Genomic DNA, 27,754 nt, shown 5'->3' with positions numbered 1-27,754 from the left:
GTGTTCAGTGTTCCGACTGCAAACTTAGCTGCATCGAAGGCACGCATTGCGCAACACATTCTGAACGTGACCGTGGAAACACATCGATCAGTTGTGGAACATGCAGTTTCTCGATTTTAGCTTGTAGCAAAAAACGATGGACAGCATATTGAACGTTTTTTGCGCCAGTCACACGAAAATTAGTAATCCGATTTTATTTTTGATTGATGCTTTTTATGCGGTTTTTGGCCTCAGGGCAGTTAAAAACCGATGTGATTGATGCTTTTTATGCGGTTTTTGGCCTCAGGACAATTAAAAACCGATATTTCCCATCCGATATGATATGACCTTGCCGTGCTGGATGGGCTTACGTAACTAATCAGTATCACACCTGTACACCGATGCACAGTGAGTAGTAGAGTTTATTTAACGTCAAACGTACAGCCGGCCGTTGTGGACGAGCGGCTCTAGGCTCTTCAGTCCGGAACCGCGCTGCTGCTACGGTCGCAGGTTCGAATCCTGCCTCGGGCCTGGATGCGTGTGATGTCATTGGGTTAGTTAGGTTTAGGTAGTTATGTCTTGGGGGCTGATGACCTCAGATGTTAAGTCCCATAGTGCTCAGAGCCATTTGACCAGTTTTTTTTTTTTTTTTTTTCAAACGTACAGCTTAGGCATTGTCGTATGATTCATTTGTCATTTGTAGTCGACCACTATTAAATTATGATGCGTGCCGCGCCATCTATTGCTACATTTTGTAACAATTTCTTCTGCCATACGTGTTCCCCCTTCTCCGATAATATTCGGTTGCAATTTAACGTCATTCCGACGACTGGCGTTATTTCGACAGCGGTTTGGAAGTTTAGCTTTAATTATAATCACCCTTTATTTCTCAAGCAAAAAAATGGTTCAAATGGCTCTGAGCACTATGGGACTTAACATCTATGGTCATCAGACCCCTAGAACTTAGAACTACTTAAACCTAACTGACCTAAGGACATCACACAACACCCAGTCATCACGAGGCAGAGTATTTCTCAAGCAAATCATGCACTTGTGAAGACACTCGATACGGTCGGTTAGCAGTTGACGCTTTGAGATAGTGTCAAACTCTTCTCGGAAATCCAGGAAGACGGAATCTGTCTGCTCAGCTGCACATACGTGTGTGTCCAGGATGTCGTAAAATACTACATATATTTCAGTTTGAATGCAGCAACCGCGCTTGTCCTGCAGCGGTGTTATTTAGCCTGCAACAAAGTCACGTACGAGCCGTAAACACGTCCCTCGGCTACCTCCGAACGAAGGAGTGTAAACGTAGATGTAAAGGTGAATGTAGGACCTCCCTGACACGGGCGACGTCGTCTCGCGTGACAGACCTCGACTGCAGGTACGAAATGAACTGAAGAAACGACCCGGGTACAGACGGGGGTGAGGTCACGGGACGTGGCGATCAGACGCTCTGTTTACGAGACGCTGACCCGCGCGCAGTACCAGCCGCCGTCTGTTTACGGTCCATTGTTCTGGCGGGCTGACCGGCACCGCAACACGCGGCGCTGCGCTAGCCGAGCGCAGATCCGCGTCGGAACGGCAGCTGCGGCGCCGCTGTGCCGTTATGGTCGCCGATGGGAACGCGCGGCAGCTACTGGGCGTATCGGGAGCGCTCTCCAGTGCACGGAACTGCCACCAAACGGGAAAGGGCTGTCTGCAACTACTAAATCTCGAGGATACCAGGTAACTGGGTTTTCTGATTGGCTAACGTTCATGACGCCGTATTGCAACCCGATGCGACCGCGAAACTGGATAGCATTCGGGAGCCGTATTGAATTCCATCGTGTTTCAGTGTGTTTGTATTACATATACATCTACATCTACATTTATACTCCGCAAGCCACCCACCGGTGTGTGGCGGAGGGCACTTTACGTGCCACTGTCATTACCTCCCTTTCCTGTTCCAGTCGCGTATGGTTCGCGGGAAGAACGACTGCCGGAAAGCCTCCGTGCGCGCTCGAATCTCTCTAATTTTACATTCGTGATCTACTCGGGAGGTATAAGTAGCGGAAAGCAATATATTCGACACCTCATCAAGAAACGCACCCTCTCGACACCTGGACAGCAAGCTACACCGCGATGCAGAGCGCCTCTCTTGCAGAGTCTGCCACTTGAGTTTGCTAAACGTCTCTGCAACGCTATCACGCTTACCAAATAACCCTGTGACGAAAGGCGCCGCTCTTCTTTGGATCTTCTCTATCTCCTCTGTCAACCCGACCTGGTACGGATCCCACAGTGGTGAGCAATACTCAAGTATAGGTCGAACTAGTGTTTTGGTCTACATTTTCTAAGGACTCTCCCAATGAATCTCAACCTGGCACCCGTCTTACCAACAATTTATTTTATATGATCTCTTCAAATCGTTCCGCACGCATACTCCCAGATATTTTACAGAAGTAACTGCTACCAGTGTTTGTACCGCTATCATGTAATCACACAATAAAGGATCCTTCCTTCTATGTATTCGCAATACATTATATTTGTCTATGTTAAGGGTCAGTTGCCATTCCCTGCACCAAGTGCCTATCCGCTGCAGATCTTCCTGAATTTCGCTGCAATTTTCTAATGCTGCAACTTCTCTGTATACTACAGCATCATCCGCGAAAAGCCGCATGGAACTTCCGACTCTATCTACTAGATCATTTATATATATTATGAAAAGCAATGGTTCCGTAACACTCCCCTGTGGCACGCCAGAGGTTACTTTAACGTCTGTAGACGTCTCTCCATTGAGAACAACATGCTGTGTTCTGTTTGCTAAAAACTCTTCAATCCAGCCACACAGTTGGTCTGATATTCCGTTGGCTCTTACTTTTTTTATCAGGCGACAGTGCGGAACTGTATCTTCCGGAAGTCAACGAAAATGCCATCTACCTGGGAGCTTGTATCTAATATTTTCTGGGTCTCATCAACAAATAAAGCGAGTTGGGTCTCACACGATCGCTGTTTCCGGAATCCCTGCTGATTCCTACAGAGTAGACTGTGGGTTTCCAGAAACGACATGATACGCGAGCAAAAAACATGTTCTGTGTGTTATGTAGTGTTCTGCGCTCTGCCAAAACTACGGTTCGGTAGTTTTGGTACAGTACATAAAGGACGTAGCACATGGTAGAATTGCAGGTAGCATTGGTAGGGAAAGAAACAAAAATACATTCAGCCAAAACATTATGACCACCGACTTAACAGCCGGTATGTCCACCTTTGGCACCACCAGTGGTGACGCTTCGTGGCAGAGAAGCAACGATGCCTTGGTAGGCCGCTGGGAGGGCGCTGATACCACATCTGCACACACTAAACTAAACTCCTCCAGCACAGGCCATGAAGGCCCAAAGGTACTAACTGGCCGCCGTGTCATCCTCAGCCCACAGGCATCACTGGATGCGGATATGGAGGGGCATGTGGTCAGCACACCGCTCTCCCGGCCGTATGTCAGTTTCCGAGACCGGAGCCGCTATTTCTCAATCAAGTAGCTCCTCAGTTTGCCTCACAAGAGCTGAGTGCACCCCGCTTGCCAACAGCGCTCGGCAGACCGGATGGTCACCCATCCAAGTGCTAGCCCAGCCCGACAGCGCTTAACTTCGGTGATCTGACGGGAACCGTTGTTACCACTGCGGCAAGGGACATCTGCACACACAGATCACCTAAATTCTCGGAAATTCCGGGAAGGGGGCAATGAACTCTGACGCCATATTCAGTCACATCCCGGATGTGTTCTATCAGGTTCACATCTGGGGGATTGGCGGCCTGCACATCAACCGGAACTCGCCATTGTCTTCCTCGCACCACTCCGTCATACTGCTGGACTTGTGACATGGCGCATTATCTTGCTGAAATACGCTACTGCCGTCGGGAAACATGATCGTCATGAAGGAGTGTACGTGGTGTGCATCCAGCGCACGATACTCCCTGGCCACCATGGTGCCTTGCTCGAGCTCCGCTGGACCCATGGTTGCCCACGTGAATGTTCCCCAGGGCATAAAGGAACCGCCGCCAGCTTGTCCCCGTCCTGCAATACAGGTGTCAAGGTGCTGTTCCCCTGCAAGAAGTCGGGTTAGCGCCCTCCCATCGGCATGATGGAAGTAGATATCGGATTTCATCAGACCAAGCAGCACTCTGCCACTGCCAGTGCCAGTGCCGATGGTCACGTGGCCATTTCAGCCGTAGTTATCGACGTCGTGGTGTTAACATGGGCACACGCATTGGTCGTCGTCTGCGGAGGCCCATTGTTAGGAGTGTTCGGTGCACTGTGTGTTCAGACACACTTTTACTCCGCCCAGCATTAAAGTCTGATGTTAGTCCTCCCACAGTTCACCACCTGTCCTGTTTTACCAGTCTCACCAGTCTACGACATCCTACATCTGTAATTAGGGGTGACCGCACAGCCTTGCGACCTCTGGACGTGGTTTCACGTTGGTTTCGTTAGATGTTGAAGACACATACAACAGGACTCCTCGAACACTCGACAAGTCGTGCAGTTTCCGAAATGCTCGTGCCGACCTTCCGGGCCATCACAGTTTGCCCTCGGTCCAACTCAGACAGACCATGCGTCTTCCCCATTCTACACAAGGAAAGCACACTCATTGATACTACATGCACCGAGCGTTTGACTGACGAGCAATCATTCCTCGCCAGATGACACTACTGTCGCCTGGACGGGTTTATACCGATAGTAAGTAGGTGGTCATAATTTTCTGGCTGATCAGTGTAAGAGAGGAACTGGGGAACGACGTGTTCTCTGTGTTTCTTTGCTTGTTTGTTTTGCACATCATTCAGTGTTAGTCCTTTGTGTGTTTAATATCCTTACAGAAAATAAATTGCATTTTATAACTAATCAAATTAGTTGGACGCGTAATTTATGCACTTTTATGTGTAAGCAATGCGATTGCTTCTGATATAAGCACACTTTACAAACAAACACATAAAAAGTCTCTATTATTATTGTTGTTATTTTATGCTCAATTGAAAGTTTTTCAACGTGATCAAAGGCAAGAGTTTCCTGTTATTGTCGATAAATGTGAAAGTTGTGTATGTATAAGAAAAACATGTTTTAGGTAAGCTCGACGAATTATTGAAGCGATGTTTGATATATTTGTGTTTAGTGGTTTATTTTCAATTTTATCTGTATCATAAATTGTATTTTGTTATTTTTACTACAACATACCTCTGTTTCACATTATAAATCAACATTTTTCGAATAAAACCTCTTTCAGTATGTTTTAAGTGACAGACAGGAAGTTAACTACATAGAACAAAAATGTTCCGTAGGTTAACACGGCCTCACTCAGCTTCTATACGGTACACCTCTTCCAATTTCTAGGGCACTCTATCAAGAGTACACTGTCACATATCACGCTGTCACATATGTCAAGAAAGCGATCTTTATGAGGTAGAGCCCGATAGGTATGCAACGCATAAAACGCAGGTTCGGTCTTAACTGACCAAATTTACAAGGAAAACTACCGTAGTCTCCGCTTACTATTGATAGCCTACGGCAACCTACGTTAGTTTTACAAGACTAGTGTTACGACAGTGTACAGTTACAAGGCAACAGCCCATTGAAGATTTATGACAAACATGTCACTTTTGGTATAATTTATTCTAATTACGCCAGTTAATGACATACCGACAGTAAAAAGCGGTCAGGATATCGTTAGAAAGGTAATGTTTGTAGTTGCGTGAATTCACCTTGACGTAATGAAAAGAGGCATTCATTCACAGAGCCGATGTATGTATGTTCGCATCCTACTTTATGCTGACATAGTCGCATTTGTAATATATTCTGAGACTTTTTTATTAATGTACTGCAAATATGTTCTGCAATTTTCGATGCTATGTACATATAAGGCCGTAATCTCTCAGGAATGAGTCTTCTCGATTTTATAACTTCAATCTGATTAAAAAGAGATGAAATTACAGCGAGGTAACGAGCAACAACGGCAGCCGTAGTGTGGCTTGTCACAAGAAACCAGGGCGTGCTAAAAAGTAATGCCTCAGAATTATTTATTCTGTTATCAGTATCAGTTGAGGTGTTATTACGTGCTTATTACTCGTTCGCCTTCCCATCTTCACTGACGCAAGTTGCAATTCTGTGCCTCTAGAGGACTCCGAGTTGTAGCGTGTAACATGGCGGTGTATGACGTAGCTATGTCGGTTGCGTCAGAAAAAGTGTGCTGCAATCGACTTTAGAATTCGAAGAGTTCGTCCACATATGGAGCAGCCTCTCCTTCAGCATGAAAATGTCAGATCACACACGAGCGCTGCGACATCTGCAACAATCGGGACGCCTTGACTTCACTGTCATCCATCACGCTCATACGGTCTCTACTTGGCCTAAACCTATTTTCATCTTTTTCCAAAACTTAAAAAAATTTCTTCGACTGCGCTTTGATGGTGATGAAGCGTTGCAAGCAGAGGTGAGGGTGTGCTTCCATCAACAAAGTCAAACATTCTACAGTGACAGTATCAACAAACTGGTCCCTCGTTGCGAGAAATGCGTTCGTCGCCAGGCTGACTGTTGAGATATAATTATGCAGACATGAACAGTAAAGATGTAGAATGCTAATAAAGTTCGCTTTATTTAAGAAAGCTTTGAATTTTCACATAAAAAATTCGGAGGAACTACTTTTCAGCAGATCCTCGTATTTGGATGTTTCTTTCCGAACATGCCGCTGTTTCCAAGGTGTGTTTAGGCAGGAACAGAAAAGAGTACAGCTTGAAGTGGTGCAAGACCCAAATGTTTGGATGCTTATTTCCGAATAAGTTGGGGTTTCCGAATATGTGGTTAAACACGACTCTAAGAGAACAGCTTAAGAGCTTCTTAGAGGCCTAGTCACGAGGCGGAGCTGTTACATACTTTCTGATTTCCTTATGACGCCACAAACGTTAGCAAATCAGCAGCCAGTTCTCTGACGGCCGCGAGAAGCAGGTATCTTTCACCGGCTGCTAAGGCTCGCAATCTTTGCCAGTAATTTACTTATCTCTGCTTCCACAGCACTGCGTTATTAAGATCAGCAGTATCTCCATAGGGTGTCGTATGCGCACTGATACGAAATGAAGAAGCACTGAGAAGAGGAAGAATGGAGCTCAAGGGAAACCTTTTTCAGGAAAAGGGACAGATTAGTGGGACATCCAGAAATAAACATGGCGCTAGAACGAGTATTAGAGGAGAAAAACAGTGCTGGCAGTCAAAGACTGGAATATGCAGAAAAGGTTATACAGGGTATCGGATGTAGTAGTTTTGGAAATACGAATAGATTAGCACAACAGAGGAAAAGATAGATCACGACATCACACCAGTTGAAAGACAGTTGGCTTCAAAAAAAAAAAAACGCCTCTATGATCTCATCATTCTTACCCAGTCACTCATTCATTCCCTTGCCATTCTCAAAATGTCTGTAGAATTACTCCCTCAGATTTCGGAGGCACAATGGGAAGTTTCCCTCATCTTAAGTATTCCTGAAGACAAACTTTGTGGCTGAAATGTAGAGTTTATGATGCAGCGCAACGACCCAGAAGATTTTACATTTTTGTTGACATCCGCAACGAAATTTTACAGACCTATGCATTGGGACCTTATGATTGAACACAGCGCTACATTTTCTCAGTGAATTTATAAGCGTGCACCTGATCATCGCAATCTGCTTGTGTATGTACATGAATTCAGTCACTTGTTCAATAACGTTTTAATCTTCAGGATCATCTACTCGACACATTACCTGTGTTAACTTTTGTATTACTTCAGTTTCCAACCCTCTTGGTAAATTCACTCCTCGCCAAAGTTCTCCTGCAGTCGAAGTAACTAAAACAAGATATAATCCACTGATACATACTCCACCATCCGCATAAAGAAAACTTTCAGAGGCATGATATATGAGTTCGTAACTTTCCCACTCGATGCAGGTGCGTTTCACCTTGACGCCACTAGCTCTCTTACTGCCGTTGGTTGCTACGAGGAAATGGGCTTCCGTAAGAGACAGAGTGAAAGTAATGTCTATTGACTGACTTCGAGAGTTTTTTCTAATGACTTTGTTTATGTAAGAAACTGGTAATGTCTGTTTTATAGTGCCTGTAAGTGAAATTATTTTATTCCGATTTTCACATAGTTTTTAATATAGGAGACGAATTTCCTGCATAAGTCCGCGATCGTGGAGAATATTATCTGAACAAAACCGTCCAGATCGCTTGTTGAAATTTATTTATTTACTTCGAGGTTTCGGTTGGGCCATCATCAGGTATCAAAAATCTTAGACCTAACAAAAGTACGTTCTGTGTCAGTACTGAAAACTATAGCGAATGCCTGTGAGAACTAGGTATCGATTTTAGTTGTGGCCTTCTTGTATAAGGTCTATCTTTTTGATATTGATGATAGCAGTTGCCGAAAACCTCGTAAAAAATAAAGAAATTTTAACAAACGATCTAGACGGTTCTGTGTAGAAAATATTCACAGAGTTGTTATTTCACTGTAAAAATACAGCAACCAGCCACTTTTTAATGCGTTTTATTTATGCCAATATGCATTTCGGGTTTGCACCCATCTTCAGCCGGCAAATTACATGGATCTTCAGTTACTACAGTAGTACAATCTCGACAGCAGTTTGGATGCTGCAGCAGGCCTGTGCAAAAGCAACGATTCCAATCATGCTGCAGCATCCAAACTGCTGTCGAGATTGTACTACTGTAGTAACTGAAGATTCATGTAATTTGCCAGCTGAAGATGGGTGCAAACCCGAAATGCATATTGGCATAAATAAAACGCATTAAAAAGTGGCTGGTTGCTGTATTTTTACAGTGAAATATCATTATCCACGGCCACGGAGCTCAACAGTCCAAATATAATGGACAAATTGTTATCACAGAGTTGTGTTTTGCGTGACGCGATCAAGTCAAGTTTTTCTAATTGACTGTGTCAAGTAATATACAGTGAAAGGTATATCCGATTTTCCACATCAGAACGTAGCACATAGCCAGCATGTGTTGCACATTCAAGACGCAACGTAATTTGGTGACCACCCCCAATATAAAAGCGCCATGAGCACTAAAAATCTTGTCATTGACGAAGATGCTGCAATATTTTTTTATATCAAGATTAGCAGCTGCAGAACTTGCAACGCAATTTCCAATAGATGAAATACGAGTAGTTGTTATTACTTGTCGGACTACGACGGAAGATGTCACCGACTTCTGTTTATAGTTTGAGATGCAAAAACTGATGGCTGTGCTTTGGCAAAACGTAACGTCGGATGAATGACCACAAAGTTCTCCAGACGCCAGGCAGCGAAAGGAAATCGGCTGACAGGGCACAGAATAGCAACATCGAGAGACACGCCAGCGCGACGGACCACGACGAGATTGGTTACGGCCGTACTGAAGCGACGGAATTACGACAGAGACGAATGGTTAGGTCGAACAAAGCGAGCGCATATTCGCGCCGGCAGGACGTCAAATAGCTCTGGGAATTGTTCGTGTAGCGGCTAATTGACTTTGCCACCGGCCGCAGGGGGCCGCGCGGGAAAAAGCCAGGCGGCTATCGTTGCAGCGGCAGCGGCAGCGACGGCCGGCCGTGCCGTGACTCGGCGTGTTTGGATCAGTTGCAGCCGCCGTTGCAGCTGCAGCAGTGCAGCCGATGCAAGGCGGGGTGCAGCCAGCTGGTCCGCACCTGCGTAATACGCGGTATAGCTAAAGGGGTCGCGCAGAGCAGACGGCTATTACAACCGACTCACACGCAGAAACATATGTATCATTTGTACTCGTATTTTGACATAATATTGCCGAAGTTTGCACTATTTTTTTTTTCGATTTATTCCACCAGAGCGTTGCGGTAAGTAAGAAAGGCGCTGAGAGAAGTTGTGTTGTGCTTGAATTTTATTCGCATCAGTTACAGCACTGCAGTGGCACTTCAGAACTAGGTCACAATCACTGGCAATTCCATTCGACGATATTCTACATCCACATCTACTTAAAAATATATATATATATATATATATATATATATATATATATATATATATATATATTTATTCTTCAATATATGATACACAAGCAACCCACCACCTAATACATTAGTGGGCCCTACTTCATACTAATACAATTACTACTACTGTAGCTTTTTTATTCTATGAATGGTAGTACTATTACTCTTTCACTATTGGCACTACTGCTAAATCCTAAGGTTACCAGTATTTACCTACGTCTACTACTTATGCTACTCTACTCTACCTGCAGCGTTACAGGTGAGGTGTTTATAAACCTACATTAGCTGGCCGTGCTCACCGAGCTAATCCTGGTGAGCATGCGCCTGAGACGGGGCTGGCCCAGAATAGTTGATCGCTGCAGTACTACTCTAATGTTGCTATCCCAGCTTATCCTACATCTAACCTAATACTAAGTTCTGTGTCAAGTCCGGCGAGTGTCAGAATCGGGTAATAAGGTGCACCCTCCCCCTAATCCCAGACTTGGCGGATCCCAGCCGTGAAGCTTCTGTGAAGTTTGGAAGGTAGGGGACGAGGTACTGGCAAATTGGAGCTGTAACGGCGGGTCGCGAGTCGTGCTTCGGTAGCTCAGATGGTAGAGCACTTGCCGGCGAAAGGCAAAGGTCCCGAGTTCGAGTCTCGGTCCGGCACACAGTTTTAATCTGCCAGAAAGTTTCATATCAGAGCACACTCCGCTGCAAAGTGAAAACCTCATTCTTGTAATCCACCGTTAGACACCGTGGGAACAAATTTGCACACACTTTTGAATATCCAAGAGTGCGTATAATTGCATGCACACTTCCTTTGCTGATTGACTGATGCAGCGCCGACTGCCTAGTCGTAGTGCGACTGTCCTCGCGAATGACATCAGCAGCTCGCTGCAACATGTCAAGTGTGACAGCCGTGGATGGTCTCCCCGACCGCTGCAAATCGTGGAGCTCCGCCGAGCCGCCTTCTGATGAGCTAACCCTCCGTGCCCATCGACTATCTGTACTTCTGTCGACAGCAAATGCTCCACAGACTTTGCACAGGCATTTGTGAATATTCTCCACAGTTTCTTTCTCTGCAATGAGAAATTCAATGACGGCACGTTGCTTGTAACCTACATCTTCTACAGACGCCGTTTTGAAACTATCCTGCAGCTTCGCTACCTGTCGGAAGTGACGGAAACTTGGCGAGTCACTCTGGAGACTTCAAATAATACATACGTAGCGTTTCGCATTCGTAGCATTGTTTTCAGCAGAGAAAAAAAATGCGGTGCATTACTTTCTGGGCAACCCTTGTATACTGTATATTGTTGCAGGTAACGTTCTCCAGGCATTCGCCAAACCCATACCCTTCCATTGTGTTATCGTGGCGTATATCGCGATTTATCACGCCACAGCACTCGTGTCCAGTCATCTACTGTCTAGTGGTGTCACTATTTACACCGCCTCAACCGTCGCTTAGCAGTGATTACAGAAATGTGTGACTTACGAGGAGGTTCTCGACCACAGTACTCCACTCTTTCCAACCCCATGCGCACAGTCTTTATGGCAGTTGGACTGCTTATAACGCTTTCGTACTCAAGAGTGAATCCTTCCGCTGATTATTTTTATAATCTCCCTCCACGGTGCTCGATGGTCTGTGTCCGTCAGTACATGAGTTCTGTCTGGTCTTGGTTCAGACGTAGTCGTTTCCAATTAACAATCACATTACCAAAGGTCGACTTGAGCAGCTTAAGAAGCGTTGAAATCTCCCTGACAAATTTGAATATGCTTGACATCAAGAGGGGTCGATTTAGAGTAACATGAGATACTGAAATTAAAACTTCACAAAATCGCTAATTATAATTTCAGTTATGATGACCGGTTTCCGCAAATCTGAGTTGCCATCGTCAGATCTTACGTGCTGAGGTTTATGTTCATAATATCCTATGATGGATCCTTAGATTTGCCGAAACTGGACACCATAACTACACTACTGGCCATTAAAATTGCTACACCACGAAGATGACGTCCTACAGATGCGAAATTTAACCGACAGGAAAAAGATGCTGTGATATGCAAATGATTAGCTTTTCAGAGCTTTCACACAAGGTTGGCGCCGTTGACGTGCTGACATGAGGGAAGTTTCCAACAGATTTCTCATACACAAACAGCAGTTGACCGGCGTTGCTTGGTGAAACGTTGTTGTGATGCCTCGTGTAAGGAGCAGAAATGCGTACCATCACGTTGCTGACTTTGATAAAGGTCGGATTGTAGCCTATCGCGATTGCGGTTTATCGTATCGCGACATTGCTACTCGCGTTGGTCGAGATACAATGACTGTTAGCAGAATATGGAATCGGTGGGTTCAGGAGGGTAATACTCAACGCCGTGCTGGATCCCAACGGCCTCGTATCACTAGCAGTCGAGATGACAGGCATCTTATCCGCATGGCTGTAATGGATCGTGAAGCCACGTTTCGATCCCTGCATCAACATATGGGGACGTTTGCAAGGCAACAACCATCTGCACGAACCGTTCGACGACGTTTCAAGCAGCATGGACTATCAGCTAGGAGACAACGGCTGCGGTTACCCTTGACGCTGCATCACAGACAGGAGCGCCTGCGATGGTGTACTCAACGACGAACCAGTGTGCACGAATGGCAAAACGTCATTTTTTCGGATGAGTCCAGGTTCTGTTTACAGCATCATGACGGTCGCATCCGTGTTTGGCGACATCGCGGTGAACACACATTGGAAGCGTGTATTCGTCATCGCCATACTGGCGTGATGGTATGGGGTGCGACTGGTTACACGTCTCGGTCACCTCTTGTTCGCATTGATGGCACTTTGAACAGTGGACGTTACATTTCAGATGTGTTACGACCCGTGGCTCTACCCTTCATTCGATCCCTGCGAAACCCTACATTTCAGCAGGATAATGCACGACCGCATGTTGCTGGTCCTCTACTGGCTTTTCTGGATACAGAAAATGTTCGACTGCTGCCCTGGCCAGCAAATTCTCCAGATCCCTCACCAATTGAAAAGTCTGGTCAACGGTGGCCGAGCAACTGGCTCGTCACAATACGCCAGTCACTACTCTTGATGAACTGTGGTATCGTGTTGAAGCTCCATGGGCAGCTGTACCTGTACAGGCCATCGAAGCTCTGTCTGATTCAATGCCCAGGTGTATCAAGGCCGTTATTACGGCCAGAGGTGGTTGTTCTGGGTACTGATTTCTCAGGATCTATGCACCCAAACTACGTGAAAATGTAATCACAAGTCAGTTCTAGTATAATATATTTGTCCAATGAATACCCGTTTATCATCTGCATTTCTTCTAGGTGTAGCAATTTTAATGGCCAGTAGTGAAAAATTATCATAAGCGATCTTGGCTCTTGAAGTTGTTACATCCGTATTTCGTGTTCGTAAGTAATTTGCTGCTCAGGAACACCAGTAACTAGTCCACGTTCGTTGTCACTTAGCTCTTCTGATCGATTCATTGTCCTGTTACTATTTCGTGTTCGTGATAGTTTTGCCGGCCGGGGTGGCCAAGCGGTTAAAGGCGCTACAGTCTGGAACCGTGTGACCGCTACGGTCGCAGGTTCGAATCCTGCCTCGGGCATGGATGTGTGTGATGTCCTTAGGTTAGTTAGGTTTAAGTAGTTCTAAGTTCTAGGGGACTGATGACCTTAGAAGTTAAGTCCCATAGTGCTCAGAGCCATTTGAACCATTTTTTTTATAGTTTTGCTACTCAGGCGACATCCAGTGACTAGTCCACGTTCGCTGTTACTTGGCTCTTCTGATCGATCTGTTGTCCTGTTACTGCTTCTCTTCCGGCAACATACATGCTCCACATATCCTTTTATAACGGCGGGTCCGCCTCTTGTGACGTCTGGGAGTCAATTCCGCATCATATAGGGGTGTCCGGATGCTTTTGATCAGGTAGTTTGTACACAGAAGCTTCTCAGATATTGAGGTGCAGTGCAGGATGAAGAAAGATAAGTCACCCTGCGTCGTGATGGAGGGCGCAGGTAGCTGCTCGTAGCAGACGCGGTTGTAAGCGGGAGACTCTGAGCCTCCTTTTTTGTTCCCGTGTTACCACTGCAGCCACTGCAAGTAATTACGACGCAGGAATTTCGTAAGTGGCTGTAAAATGGGGGGAGAGCGCAGCAGCGGGTGTGTCCGGCACTTTGCATAGGGACCAGACGAGTGAGGTGGCACCCAGATAGCTGGGTACCGGTGTTCCACAGTGGCTGGTTCTGCTAGGCTGTAACTGGAACTGCACCTTTCCAGGTGTGCTGTCTCTGGCGAAATGCTGTCTCGACATTGCCTATACATCCACCTTGTGTTGCCGCTTCAGTGTGACTGCGATCGCTGAAGCACGCTTGCGTTGTGTCGCTCCACTGCAGGCAACCTGCTTCGAGTCCTGTTGGTAGAAGACATTTTCGTGAGCCAAATTTCATTGTCAACAGTATGTTGTGTCCTGCAACCATAAAATGTTGTGGAGAGCACAGATTGTAGATGCAAGATCTGATGGTCAGTGTCTATACGTCGCTACTTCTGCTTTCTGCCAGCCAAGCACGTCTTCAAAAGGGGGGGGGGGGGGAGGCTCTGAGCACTATGGGACTTAAAATCTGAGATCATCAGTCCCCTAGACTTAGAACTACATAAACCTAACTAACCTAAGGACATCACACACTTCCATGCCCGAGGCAGGATTCGAACCTGCGGCCGTAGCAGCAGCGCGGTTCCGGACTGAAGCGCCTAGAACCGCTCGTCCTCAACGGCCGGCTCAAGCATGTCTTAATCCTTGGAAAAAACTCATCTTTACAACCACCAAGAACAGCTGAAAAATAAATCTTTGTTTATTTTCGGTTTCGATCATCTGATCATCTTCAGGAATTATAAAACTATTTACAACGGCCTGTATAGCAACGTTCTCAGTGTAGCATCAAAGAAAACAAAACCTATCCCGCATCACTCACCTCAACGCCTATGTCATGCACAAAGCACTCCACACGGAGAAGGCTGCAAGTTTATTGGGACAGTGTACCAAGATTAATAAATTATATCAATGCCTTATGCTGGTGACTGTACAACGCAGTTTGCTGTTGATGGCAATGACGCAGGATGGTTGTTATGATACGCGAAAATGATCAGATGGTCCGAATCAATAGCAATTAATGATTTATTTGAAACTTCGTGGCAGATCAGCGCACACTCCGTTGCAGAGTGAATATTCATTCCGGAAAGATTTACTTATGAGCGGCCCTTAGCGGTATTGAAACGTGCCTTATACAAGTACGCGCGGTGGGCACCACCTACGCACAACATATTACCGCACAATGATTTGTCTTCCTACCGAGGTACAGGACACATCAAGTCCTTAGCCCTGAATTTTAATTGGTCTGTTGTAGCTCCACTGTTTTGCGATTTGAATCTTTTACCCTGCAGTCAGTGTTTTCCGTTGACAGAGGTTGATGAAGTGGGAAGTGAAGTAGTGGTAAGAGACAGGAGGGCGACGGTTTAAATCAGAACCCTCCAAATGTGGGTCGGTTCGTCCCTCATTGGTGGTTAAGATTCCAAAATAGCAGAATTCCTTCAGGTTACTGAATCTTCCGTCGGTTCTCGGTAGACCAACATTATAATATATGAAAAGCGCTAGTTTGCTTTTGTTCTACAGTATTACTTTTATTGTGTTAACCGATTTTCGACTTACATGACCATCTTCAGACATTTAATGACTTCCTCCATTTCGTCGTGTACTACGTGAGGTTTTTTCGTGTGTGAAGTTTATCTTCGCTACTTGTTATTCTCGTCTTTCTTTGGTTTTCTCTCATTGCATGTCCTATGCTCCCTAGACTGCCTATTTCCCCCAAAAGCATCGTCACATTCAGTGACGATAGGAATGTCATCAGCGAATCTTATCACTGATAACCTTTCACACCGAATTTTAATAATGGCTCAAATGGCTCTAAGCACAGTGGAACTTAACATCTGAGGTCATCAGTCCCCTAGACTTAGAACTACTTAAACCTAACTAACCTAAGGACATGACACACATCCATGCCCGAGGCAGGATTCGAACCTGCGACCGTAGCAGCAGCGCGGTTCCGGACTAAAGCGCGGTGGCCGGCCCGAATTTTAATACACTTCCGAAACTTCCTTTTGTTTCTATTATTCCTACTTTGATGTACACGTTGAACTCTAAGCGTAAACAGTTATACATTAATACAGTCTTTCTTGGTCTTCCATGCGTATTGTGCAAATGTACACATCGTAAAGAAGTCGAGGTGACGCTAAAGTGACGCTAACTGGCTACTCAGTTTGCGTTGTATCATGGGAATGGAAGGTCTCGAGAACGTTACAAAGTAAATAACGACGCGGCTGATTCAGCCAGGGACGCGTCGCCTCGATGCACCGCGCAGTGAGCGGTCTGCTGCAGCCGGCGCTACCTGTTGCTCCAGCGCGTCTCCTCCGGGTTCTCCAGCCCGCGTCCTTGGACACTCGTGCGCTAGCCGCGGCTGCGAACGCTCACGATACTGCAGCCGTGCGCACGGCCCACATTCCGCAGATCTAGCCTTTGATTTCCGCAACTGCACTGCTACCACAATTATCCTCTAACCTTTGTTCTCCGCTCAGCGCCGCTTTTGAAGGCCACTCCCCACCGTACCGTGTTGCGTTGTTTCCCTAACAGGCGGGTCGACTGCGGAATCAACGTTCTTCTTCTTGCTAACCACAGTCTTACAACGAGACTAACGAACGAAATGTAACTGTGCAATGCCTCAAGGCGAGGCACAGCCATAACAGTCAGTACACACTCAGACTCTTTGTCATATGCGTTGCGACATTCTCCAGAACACTCATTCCCAATGCATAAGGTAATCCATTGCTCCATTGCAGCTGCTTGACAAGGCAGCTGGCATCACGTCTTCATACTACGCTTATGTATTCATGTACATCGACGTTGCACATTAACAGGAAAATTAAAGCTGTCACTCCTGCGATATTTGCCTGCATCGATGCGAGCTTCAACATATTATCAAATGACTTTTATCTTAATAATATAAATATTTATATATGTGTTTGGAGAGAGAGAGAGAGAGAGAGCGCGATTTTTGATTGCGATTTTTACTTTAAGTCGTAACTGGTACCTGAATTTTGGTTGCTGCCTCCTTGAATGATCAGCTTCTGCACCAGTTGGTGACGTATTATAATTTGGAGGAAGTTATTGGTCTTTAAGGTTTAAAATAGGACTCTGTTAGTTACTTGGCCGTATTGCGGATAGCTTTGAGCCCAAGTTTTCGTACCTTTTCATACCTAAGGGACCAACCACTATTGTAAGTAAATAAGATCAAACAGCAGTCTGCTTTTCGTGACTAAAGAAGATTGCTTAGCACACAAACTTCCTTCAGACTACACGTCCTGCTGCATAAAAATTGGTCAGTAGAGTTCAGCACCATACTCTAATACAAGAACATAATCCAATTACTGTAATTAAGAAATTATGATAGGTTGTTACGTATTGAATGAAAACTATAGAGAATGCATTTCCTATCCTGTATTTTAGTGAACTTTGTACACTTACACCTTCTGTCGATTGATAGCCGGCGACGACAATGAAATTCTCCTCTTCTCCAAAAGCAAGATATTCCTATTCTTCAATTCCAGAAAATTAGTGTACATACATTTTTGGCAACTATTACACATACTTTACTCGGTTTTATCACTGAAACAGCAATTTTCATTAAATGTAACAATACGTTCTGAGCGACGCCCTAGCAACACGTCCTCTTTCCCAAGCTACGGATTAACAGTCCTCTTTTTTTTAAAATAAATCAATTGTCTTTTTTTTATTGGTGTCCATACTCAAAGATTCACAACTACTATCGTTGCGGGGATTGTGCGCTAAAGAGTTTCTTGCTGTCCAGCTGCGCTTCACTTCAAATACTTTTTGAATCAAATTTACATTTACGGTATTTACATACATTACTGAGCTTCTCAGAATAACATCAGGCACAAATTAGTTAAAAAAAAAGGGGGCAGTGAGGCTCACGTAACCTTAGAATATGTCGTGTCCTGCTTGTTATTATAAACAACTGAAGTAAGGAAGGAAGATTGGGTTTAGCGTACCGTCGACATCGAGGTCATTAGAGACAGAGCACAAGCTAGGATTGTGTCAAAGATGGAGGAGGAAATCGGACGTCCTCCTTTTAAAGGAACCATCCCGGCATTTGCCTGTACTGATTTAGGGAAATCACGGAAAACCTGAATCTGTATGGCCGGACGTGGGTTTGAACCGTAGTCCTCCCGAATACGAGTCCAGTCTGTTATTCACTCTGCCACCTCACTTGGTATACAAACGACTGACGTGTTTGCTTCTTTGTATCACTTGACAAGGACTACCAAGGCTGAAACTAGACACTCGTGATGCTCAAATAAATTTAATTTTTTGATAAAAGATTGGAGCCTTAGTGGATTCATGTACATGGCATTTTAACAGTTGCAGAAGACACCAATTCGCTTAGAAAAGCGTCATGTCATCGAAATCGGCGAAACGTACGCAATTCCTTTCCCTGATTAAACATTTCACAAACAAGGGACAGATCAGAAACTTAAAATGTTCACAATACTTTTTTCAAGACAACCAAATTCGGGAACGTTTTTCACAATTCCTTGTCAATATTTGAGACGAGCAGAGTTCTTCTGTTGAAAGAAAAATACCCTTTCTTTGCAAATTTCTGATGTCTTCCGTACATCCGCAAAGTGTATAATGTTGCTCCGCCGCATGGGATTAGCCGAGCGGTCTGAGGCGCTGCAGTCATGGACTGTGCGGCTGATCCCGGCGGAGGTTCGAGTCTTCCCTCGGGCATGGGCGTGTGTGTTTGTCCTTTGGATAATTTAGGTTAAGTAGTGTGTAAGCTTAGGGACTGATGACCTTAGTAGTTAAGTCCCATAAGATTTCACACACATTTTATAATGTTGCTCCGAAACGACAAAATACTTTATTTTACGGTTCCTTTCCTACTTTGTGTTAATCAAGACCCAATATTCTTCTCAATGCCTGTTCGCTGAGTTCGGCTTTGCTTCGTTCTCCTATACACAAACTGTGTACAGTAGTTTGTCATGAGTTCCTCTGAAATGTACAGTAACAAGAAACACTCTGTCCTAAAACCTTACACTGCGAGATGTTCGCGTCGCACTCCCACTTGGGTTTTGTACATAGAAAGAAAAACTAAACTCCTCCCGCACAGGCACAACGGTACCGACCGGCCGCCGTGTCATCCTCAGCCCATAGGCTTCACTGGATATGGAGGGGCATCTACATCTACATCTACATCTACATCCATACTCCGCAAGCCACCTGACGGTGTGTGGCGGAGGGTACCTTCAGTACCTCTATCGGTTCTCCCTTCTATTCCAGTCTCGTATTGTTCGTGGAAAGAAGGATTGTCGGTATGCCTCTGTGTGGGCTCTAATCTCTCTGATTTTATCCTCATGGTCTCTTCGCGAGATATACGTAGGAGGGAGCAATATACTGCTTGACTCTTCGGTGAAGGTATGTTCTCGAAACTTTGACAAAAGCCCGTACCGAGCTACTGAGCGTCTCTCCTGCAGAGTCTTCCACTGGAGTTTATCTATCATCTCCGTAACGCTTTCGCGATTACTAAATGATCCTGTAACGAAGCGCGCTGCTCTCCGTTGGATCTTCTCTATGTCTTGTATCAACCCTATCTGGTACGGATCCCACACTGCTGAGCAGTATTCAAGCAGTGGGCGAACAAGCGTACTGCATGTAGTCAGCACACCGCTCTCCCGGCTGTATGTCAGTTTCCGAGACCGGAGCCGCTACTTCTCAATCAAGTAGCTCCTCAGTTTGCCGCACAAGGGCTGAGTGCACCTCGCTTGCCAACAGTGCTCAGCAGATCGGATGGTCACCCATCCAAGTGCTAGCCCAGCCCGACAGCGCTTAACTTCGGTGATCTGACGGGAACCGGTGTTACCACTGCGGCAAGGCCGTTGGTGTTTTGCAGATATTGTAAATTTTTAGTCTGCCTCTGTACTTCGTTCTTGGTGTTCTCTGTATTTCGAAAGTTTTATTCCACTTTACTTGAGCAAAAGATTTCTGTTTCTGGATGACAGGTGTTGACAGATGTGAAAATTACCGAACTATCAGTTTAATAAGTCACAGCTGCAAAATACTAACGCGAATTCTTTACAGACGAATGGAAAAACTGGTAGAAGCGGACCTCGGGGAAGATCAGTTTGGATTCCGTAGAAATGTTGGAACACGTGAGGCAATACTAACCTTACGACTTATCTTAGAAGAAAGATTAAGGAAAGGCAAACCTACGTTTCTAGCATTTGTAGACTTAGAGAAAGCTTTTGACAATGTTGACTGGAATACTCTCTTCCACATTCTAAAGGTGGCAAGGGTAAAATACAGGGAGCGAAAGGCTATTTACAATTTGTACAGAAACCAGATGGCAGTTATAAGAGTCGAGGGGCATGAAAGGGAAGCAGTGGTTGGGAAAGGAGTGAGACAGGGTTGTAGCCTATCCCCTATGTTATTCAATCTGTATATTGAGCAAGCAGTAAAGGAAACAAAAGAAAAATTCGGAGTAGGTATTAAAATTCATGGAGAAGAAGTAAAAACTTTGAGGTTCGCCGATGACATTGTAATTCTGTCAGAGACAGCAAAGGACTTGGAAGAACAGTTGAATGGAATGGACAGTGTCTTGAAAGGAGGATATAAGATGAACATCAACAAAAGTAAAACAAGGATAATGGAATGTAGTCGAATTAAGTCGGGTGATGCTGAGGGAATTAGATTAGGAAATGAGACACTTAAAGTAGTAAAGGAGTTTTGCTATTTAGGGAGTAAAATAACTGATGATGGTCGAAGTAGAGAGGATATAAAATGTAGACTGGCAATGGCAAGGAAATCGTTTCCGAAGAAGAGAAATTTGTTAACATCGAGTATAGATTTAAGTGTCAGGAAGTCGCTTCTGAAAGTATTTGTATGGAGTGTAGCCATGTATGGAAGTGAAACATGGACGATAAGTAGTATGGACAAGAAGAGAATAGAAGCTTTCGAAATGTAGTGCGACAGAAGAATGCTGAAGATAAGGTGGGTAGATCACGTAACTAATGAGGAGGTATTGAATAGGATTGGGGAGAAGAGAAGTTTGTGGCACAACTTGACTAGAAGAAGGGATCGGTTGGTAGGACATGTTTTGAGGCATCAAGGGATCACAAATTTAGCATTGGAGGGCAGCGTGGAGGGTAAAAATTGTAGAGGGAGACCAAGAGATGAATACACTAAGCAGATTCAGAAGGATGTAGGTTGCAGTAGGTACTGGGAGATGAAGAAGCTTGCACAGGATAGAGTAGCATGGAGAGCTGCATCAAACCAGTCTCAGGACTGAAGACCACAACAACAACAACAACATGATTTTTTTTAAAGACAACATGTTTATTGTCTTTAAGCTGCTACATGTCGTTTATTGGTAACACACATGAACATTTTATTAACAACAGACATCCTTTCCAAAACAAAAAATAAAAATGAGGTACAGATACTCTAGAGTTGTAAACAGACACTCTTCTCCGAATGCAAACTTGCGTGGGAAAAAAAAACCTTATTTGTTGGTAAAATCTTCTCGGGTTATGAGCCGAGTCGTGGCATCATGTCCCAAGTGAGACTTCGACTAAAGATGAGGAGTAGGGAACTCGTCTAAACGTTATTAACAGCACCACACCTGATAAAACCAAAAGATTTCGTCAGTGAAATTCGCCTAGAAAACCTTAAATTCCATGTAATATATTTATGTTTGCAAATGAATGCGGACGTCTTGGGAACTGCCAATCTCAGAACACACTTACTTATAAATGCATTATTACTGGAGCCGCCAACATTAAATCTCTGGAAATTTTACGTAAAATAGTTCCACTAATTATAAAGGCTATAATGTGTTCGTTAATAATATGTGCATTTATTACAACTGTTACTCATATACAACATATCAACAGCGATAAGCTATAGATCTACCACATACTTCTTGAACATCATAATGCCAACTGCTAATTGGCCATATTTGCTGAAATCAAATGATCACAGATCTTTTGGAAGTCTCAAACTAAACATTACACTGTCTAGCATGACGTCACAGGTAGCCGCAGCTACATGTATGTTTTAACGAAATGTACAGTTTTTTTTAGGAAAATGTGTACTGTAGCTGCCAACAGTAACTAAAATTAGGAAAAACATTGTTGTTATAGTGTTGTGCTAAGTAGCTAGACATTGATAATAATAATGTTACAATTCATGAAACAAGAAAATATCGTCAAGACCAGAGGCAACGGAAAAGGAGTGTGTACTCATACATATTGTAGAGTTTCAATGTTGATAGTTCTGTTCCAATAAGACATATTTTAAATACACACAATCTTAAATGTGTAGTTCCCAAGGTGATCACACAACTTCGATGATCCCCTTGCTGTGCTGGTAAACCCCTTACGTTATTTTATTTTCAAACAGCTGAGCAAAACCGAACGTACTCAGACATTTCTCTCTCTACTTATTCTGATCAACACTAAACTGACACACAATATTTTTAGCGCAACGCAATCTGACTTTCAAAAATCCCTACAAAAGAATGTCCCTGACTAACAATAACTTATACCTTTCATGAATCACTTACCTCACAAAAATCTTCGTTACTCGAACTACTGCAATACAGCGAGCGCCACTACTGCCAGCTAAATAAAAGATTCAAACTACTGAAGTCACTAACTACTGATAGGCATAGTCAGCAAATGAAAGATTTTGATAGAGAACAAACAATGTATTTACCTTAATAATCTTCAAAAGTCATTATATATATATATATATATATATATATATATATATATATATATATATATATATATATCAGTTCATGATATCCAGAATTACAAATTTACTCTTTCTGGCGGACACACGTCCAGATCGTCCGCTCTTAAAATTCTACCAACTGTCTCCCCACATCCACCACTGCTGACGGCTCACCTCCAACTGCGCAACGCTACGCGCTGTTCACATCCAACTGCCCAACACTACAATAGCGGATACTCCAACAATGGAAACCAGCCACAGACTTCACACAGCACAGTCAGTGATTTTCATATAGAGCGCTACGTGGCGTTACCAACATAAAAACCTAAACAGCCTACTTACAAACTACTGGTTTTTTTTTTAAGTTACCGATAGGCGAAAACTGCATATTTGTAAATCGAGAGTATCTGACATTCGTTTTTTATTCGTATTTTTCTTTTGGGCGGGGTGACTCACGATAGCGGAATTGTTACGAAACGTGTCGAGTGTGTGAATAGTGAAACATAAGATGCACGTCAAAGGTAATAAACATGTCGTCTTTAAAAAAAAAATGTTACCTACGAGACGTGGCGTTTACTTAAAAGAGTCACACTGCATTGGCCTCCTAATATTCTAACCATTACTCCAAAAATGATTATATGTCTCAAATATTTGAGCACGTTTCAGCAGGAGACAACAAGGAGAGGAGTAGAGGCAGAAAAAAGGGTTTTGTAAACAGGCCGTGTGTGGTGACGGCGGAAGTATCGCTTTGCAGCCGACGCAAGAGGCGGTGTCGCGTGTCGGGCGGATCCGCGCCGCCGTTGCGTCACGGCGAGTCGTCTTCGTCTTCACGCGTTGCTCAGCGACGCGGCCCGCACTTGGCAAGACTGGCAGTCCCAGCTAGGCTGCGGCGTCAACAGCTCATCCTCACGCTGTATGTGCCAGCCAAAGCAACGCCACAATGAAATTAAAAATAAAAAGAAGTCTGTGTTTCCCTTTCAGTAGGGCACCAAGGTCAGAATGTAGCGTCCAGTCAAAGTCGAGGTCATTGGGAGCGGAGCTCCAGCAAGGACAAATACACTAAAGAGCCAAAGAAACTGGTACACCTGACTAATATAGTGTAGGGCCCCCGTCAGCTCGTAGAAGTGCCGCAACACGACATGGCATGGACTCGACTAATTTCTGAAGTAATGCTGGAGGGAACTGACACCATGAATCCTGCAGGGCTGCCCATAAATCCGTAAGAGTACGAGGGGGTGGAGATCTCTTCTGAACAGCATGTTGCAAGGCATTACAGATACGGTCAATAATGTTCATGTCTGGGGAGTTTGGTGGCCAGCGGAAGTGTAAACTGAGAAGAGTGTTCCTGTAGCCACTCTGTAGCAATTTTGCACATGTGAGGTGTCACACTGTTCGGCTGTAATTGCCTAAGTCCGTCGGAATGCACAATGGTTATGAATGGATGCAGGTGATCCGACAGGATGCTTACGTACGTGTCACCTGTCAGAGTCGTATCTCGACGTATCGACTGAATATGTCCCACACTATTACAGAGACTCCACCAACTTGAACAAATGGTTCAAATGGCTCTGAGCACTATGCGACTCAACTGCTGAGGTCGTAAGTCCCCTAGAACTTAGAACTACTTAAACCTAACTAACCTAAGGACATCACACACATCCATGCCCGAGGCAGGATTCGAACCTGCGACCGTAGCGGTCGCGTGGTTCCAAACTGTAGCGCCTAGAACCTCTCGGCCACTCCGGCCGGCTCAACTTGAACATTCCCATGCTGATATGTAGGGTCCATGGATTTTTGACGTTGTCTCCATACCCGTACAAGTCCATCCGCTCGATACAATTTGAAACAAGACTCGTCCGACCAGGCAACATGTTTCTAGTCATCGACAGTGCAATGTCGGTGTTGACGGGTCCAGGCGAGGCGTAAAGCTTTGTGTCGTGCAGTCATCAAGGATACATGCGTGCGCATTCGGCTCCGAAAGCCAATATCGATGATGTTTCGTTGAATGATTCGCACGCTGACACTTGTTGATGGTCCAGCATTGAAATCTGCAGCAATTTGCGGAAAGGTTGCCCTTCTATTACGTTGAACAATGCTCTTCAGTCGTCGTTGGTCCCTTTCTTGCAGCATCTTTTTCCGGCCGCAGCGATGTCGCAGATTTTATGTTTTACTGGATTCCTGATATTCACGATATACTCATGAAGTGGTCCTACGGGAAAATCCTCACTTCATCTCTACCTCGGAGATCCTGTGTCCCATCTCTTGTGCGCCGACATCGAAACTCAATTAGATCTTGTTAACCTACTATTGTAGTAGCAGTAAGCATTGGCGACGGCAGCGCCGTATTCTGCATGTTCACAGATCTCTGTATTTGAATACGTATGCCTATACCAGTTTCTTTGCCGCTTCAGTGGAGAAAATGGAGTAGGAATCGGCTGCTGCCACATATCGTGCAGGCGTTCGTTCGAAGTGTTTTAGGTAAAACGAGGAATCTTAAATCTATTTTGTCGTATGCGGGTTTGAATTCCATGTGAGATCCCCTTCACTACCTCGTATATTCCATAAAACACTTTTCTTATTTTATCTGTTTCTTTACAAGTTTAAAGAAAACTTGAGAACGACGTGATCAAAGAAGGTACTTAAATTCGTATGAGTAACGTGTGCGTTTCATTAAGTTCTCATTCAAGACACTCCACATACGCCAGCATTACTCAAAAACTACGTGTCACAAATTTTATAAATATCTCACATTAAATCTTTAGCTCCAACGAGCCACCGAAGAAGTGAAACGTATTTTACACAAGTGTCTTTGTCATCTAAATCCAATGACGTTTCCATCGGCCGCGTTGATCTTCCTGTATGGCTTCTCAGTTTCCAATTTGTAGCATCCTTCTATAGTACAAATGGATTTCTTTGACTTCATTCTTCTTCTTTTTCTTGCAGATTTATGCCGGATAGGCATGGCTGTTGACGGATATGGCATGGCTGGTTTAAGGAGTAATTGTCAATGTCAATGAAATTCACCAACAGCCGTGTAACTTAAGATGGTATTTTAACCAGTTTCAGCATTTCACTGCGCTGTTTTCAGGCCCCATATGCATCTCTCCAAATAAGCGAAAATGTGTCGTATAGAGCCATAAATCTCTAAATGTCATGGATTGAATCGTTAGACTAGTGCTTCATTCGAAGACTTGATAACAACTTTAGCAGTTCGAATGAAGCACTGGTATAACTATTGAGTTCACGACATCCAGTGATTTATGGCTATACATGACATTTTCGGTTATTTGGAGACATGCTATGGGGCCTGAAACTGGTGGCCTCAAAATAAAATAAAATAACATCTTAAGTTTCACGGCTTTTGGTGGCTTTCATTGACATTGATAATTCCTTTACCAACCGACGTCGCCTGTCAATGATGGACCAAGAGAAATTTTAGGAGTGACCGAACGTCCGCCCAGTCGTCATCCCGTTACCCCAGGGACGGAATAAGTGCACCCCCAAACACTCTGCGTGTAGCGTTATCCATATGAAAATGAGCGGAAGTTTTCTAAATGTTTGCGAATCATGGAACTGAGGTGGGACTTGGATATTAGTCCGATATTCATCTAGCAGGATTTGGGATGATGATGAAGTCCCACACTTCTTGACAGAGCGTAGGGGACGATGCGGGAGACCCGCACCGCTGTACTAGGCAAGGTCCTAGCGGCGGTTGTTTGGCATTGGCTTCCTCCGACCGTAATGGGGATGAATGATGATGATGAAGACGACACAACACTCACTCATCTCGAGGCAGGTGAAAATCTCTGACCCCGCCGGGAATCGAACCGGGGACCCCGTGCTCGGGAAGCGAGAACGCTACCGCGAGACGACGAGCTGCGTACAGGATTTGAAAGGCCACCTAAAAATTACATCCTTGTCAGCCGGCACACCGACCTTCATAAGATAATATTATTGGGAACAGGATCTGTTATTAAAGTAAAATTAGTAAAAAACAGTCTTGATCGCACAATTTTACCGGTTTCAGCCTCTATTTGTAGGCCAACTTCAGATAATGCACTGTAAAGATAAAAAAGTGCTGATTTACATAGGGAAATCGGAAAACATTAAAAGGTTCAAAATGGTTCAAATGGCTCTGAGCACTATGGGACTTAACTTCTAAGGTCATCAGTCCCCTAGAACTTAGAACTACTTAAACCTAACTAACCTAAGGACATCACACACATCCATGCCCGAGGCAGGATTCGAACCTGCGACCGTAGCGGCCGCGCGGTTCCAGACTGTAGCGCCTTTAACCGCTTGGCCACCACGGCCGGCACATTAAAAAGAATATACGTTAAAATGATTTATCCTTACTCATCCAGCTGACGATGATGACGGTTGGAAAAGCTACGCAGACCCCAGTCGCAAAGCTCTGCTGCTGATCGCTGAGCAGCCACGGGTTAAATAGAGTGGAAGATGACGCGCATGAGCCGCATGACGTCAATGTCAGCCAATGGGAAGTGATTTACATGTCATATGTTAAGATTTGAACGTCAGTTTTTAAAAAAATGTACATAAAATTAACTGTAAACAGCTAAAAAAAAAAAAAGCAGGAATTTCTGTATCCTATGGACGCCGTAAACGTTAAAACCAGTTTTATGAACATTACATAATGAGCCAACGTGATAGCTTAACCAGAACGATCTCTGAAGGGAACAGATGGCATTACGAGGATGCTGTTTCCATAGCAACTGTTATTAAGTCATCAGTTATATATTCGTAATAGCTGTGCGATCATGACTCGTTTTTACTAATTTTATACCGACACACGTTGTTAAACCACCAGGCGGATTCGATCCGGGGCCGGCACACCTCGCCGTTTTAAAACACTCGGCTATCCACGCAAGCTTTGGTTTTGCTTCATTCTTAAAC

At 44.5% G+C, this 27,754-nt stretch overlaps 1 protein-coding gene and 1 pseudogene across 3 annotated transcripts in view; one reads left to right on the top strand and one right to left on the bottom strand.

Annotated features, from left to right (window-relative positions):
• The window catches only part of LOC126188938 (protein TANC2), a 572,082-nt gene that overhangs the window by 336,508 nt on the left and 207,820 nt on the right, over positions 1-27,754 (top strand). The gene's annotated exons all lie outside the window — the stretch shown is intronic.
• Positions 19,871-19,988, bottom strand: LOC126189126 (5S ribosomal RNA; annotated as a pseudogene).

Source organism: Schistocerca cancellata, chromosome 5 (genome assembly GCF_023864275.1).
Source record: "Schistocerca cancellata isolate TAMUIC-IGC-003103 chromosome 5, iqSchCanc2.1, whole genome shotgun sequence".
Lineage (NCBI taxonomy): Eukaryota > Metazoa > Arthropoda > Insecta > Orthoptera > Acrididae > Schistocerca > Schistocerca cancellata.
The sequence above is the reverse complement of the archived record's forward strand: the minus strand, read 5'-3'. Positions and strand labels throughout refer to the sequence as shown.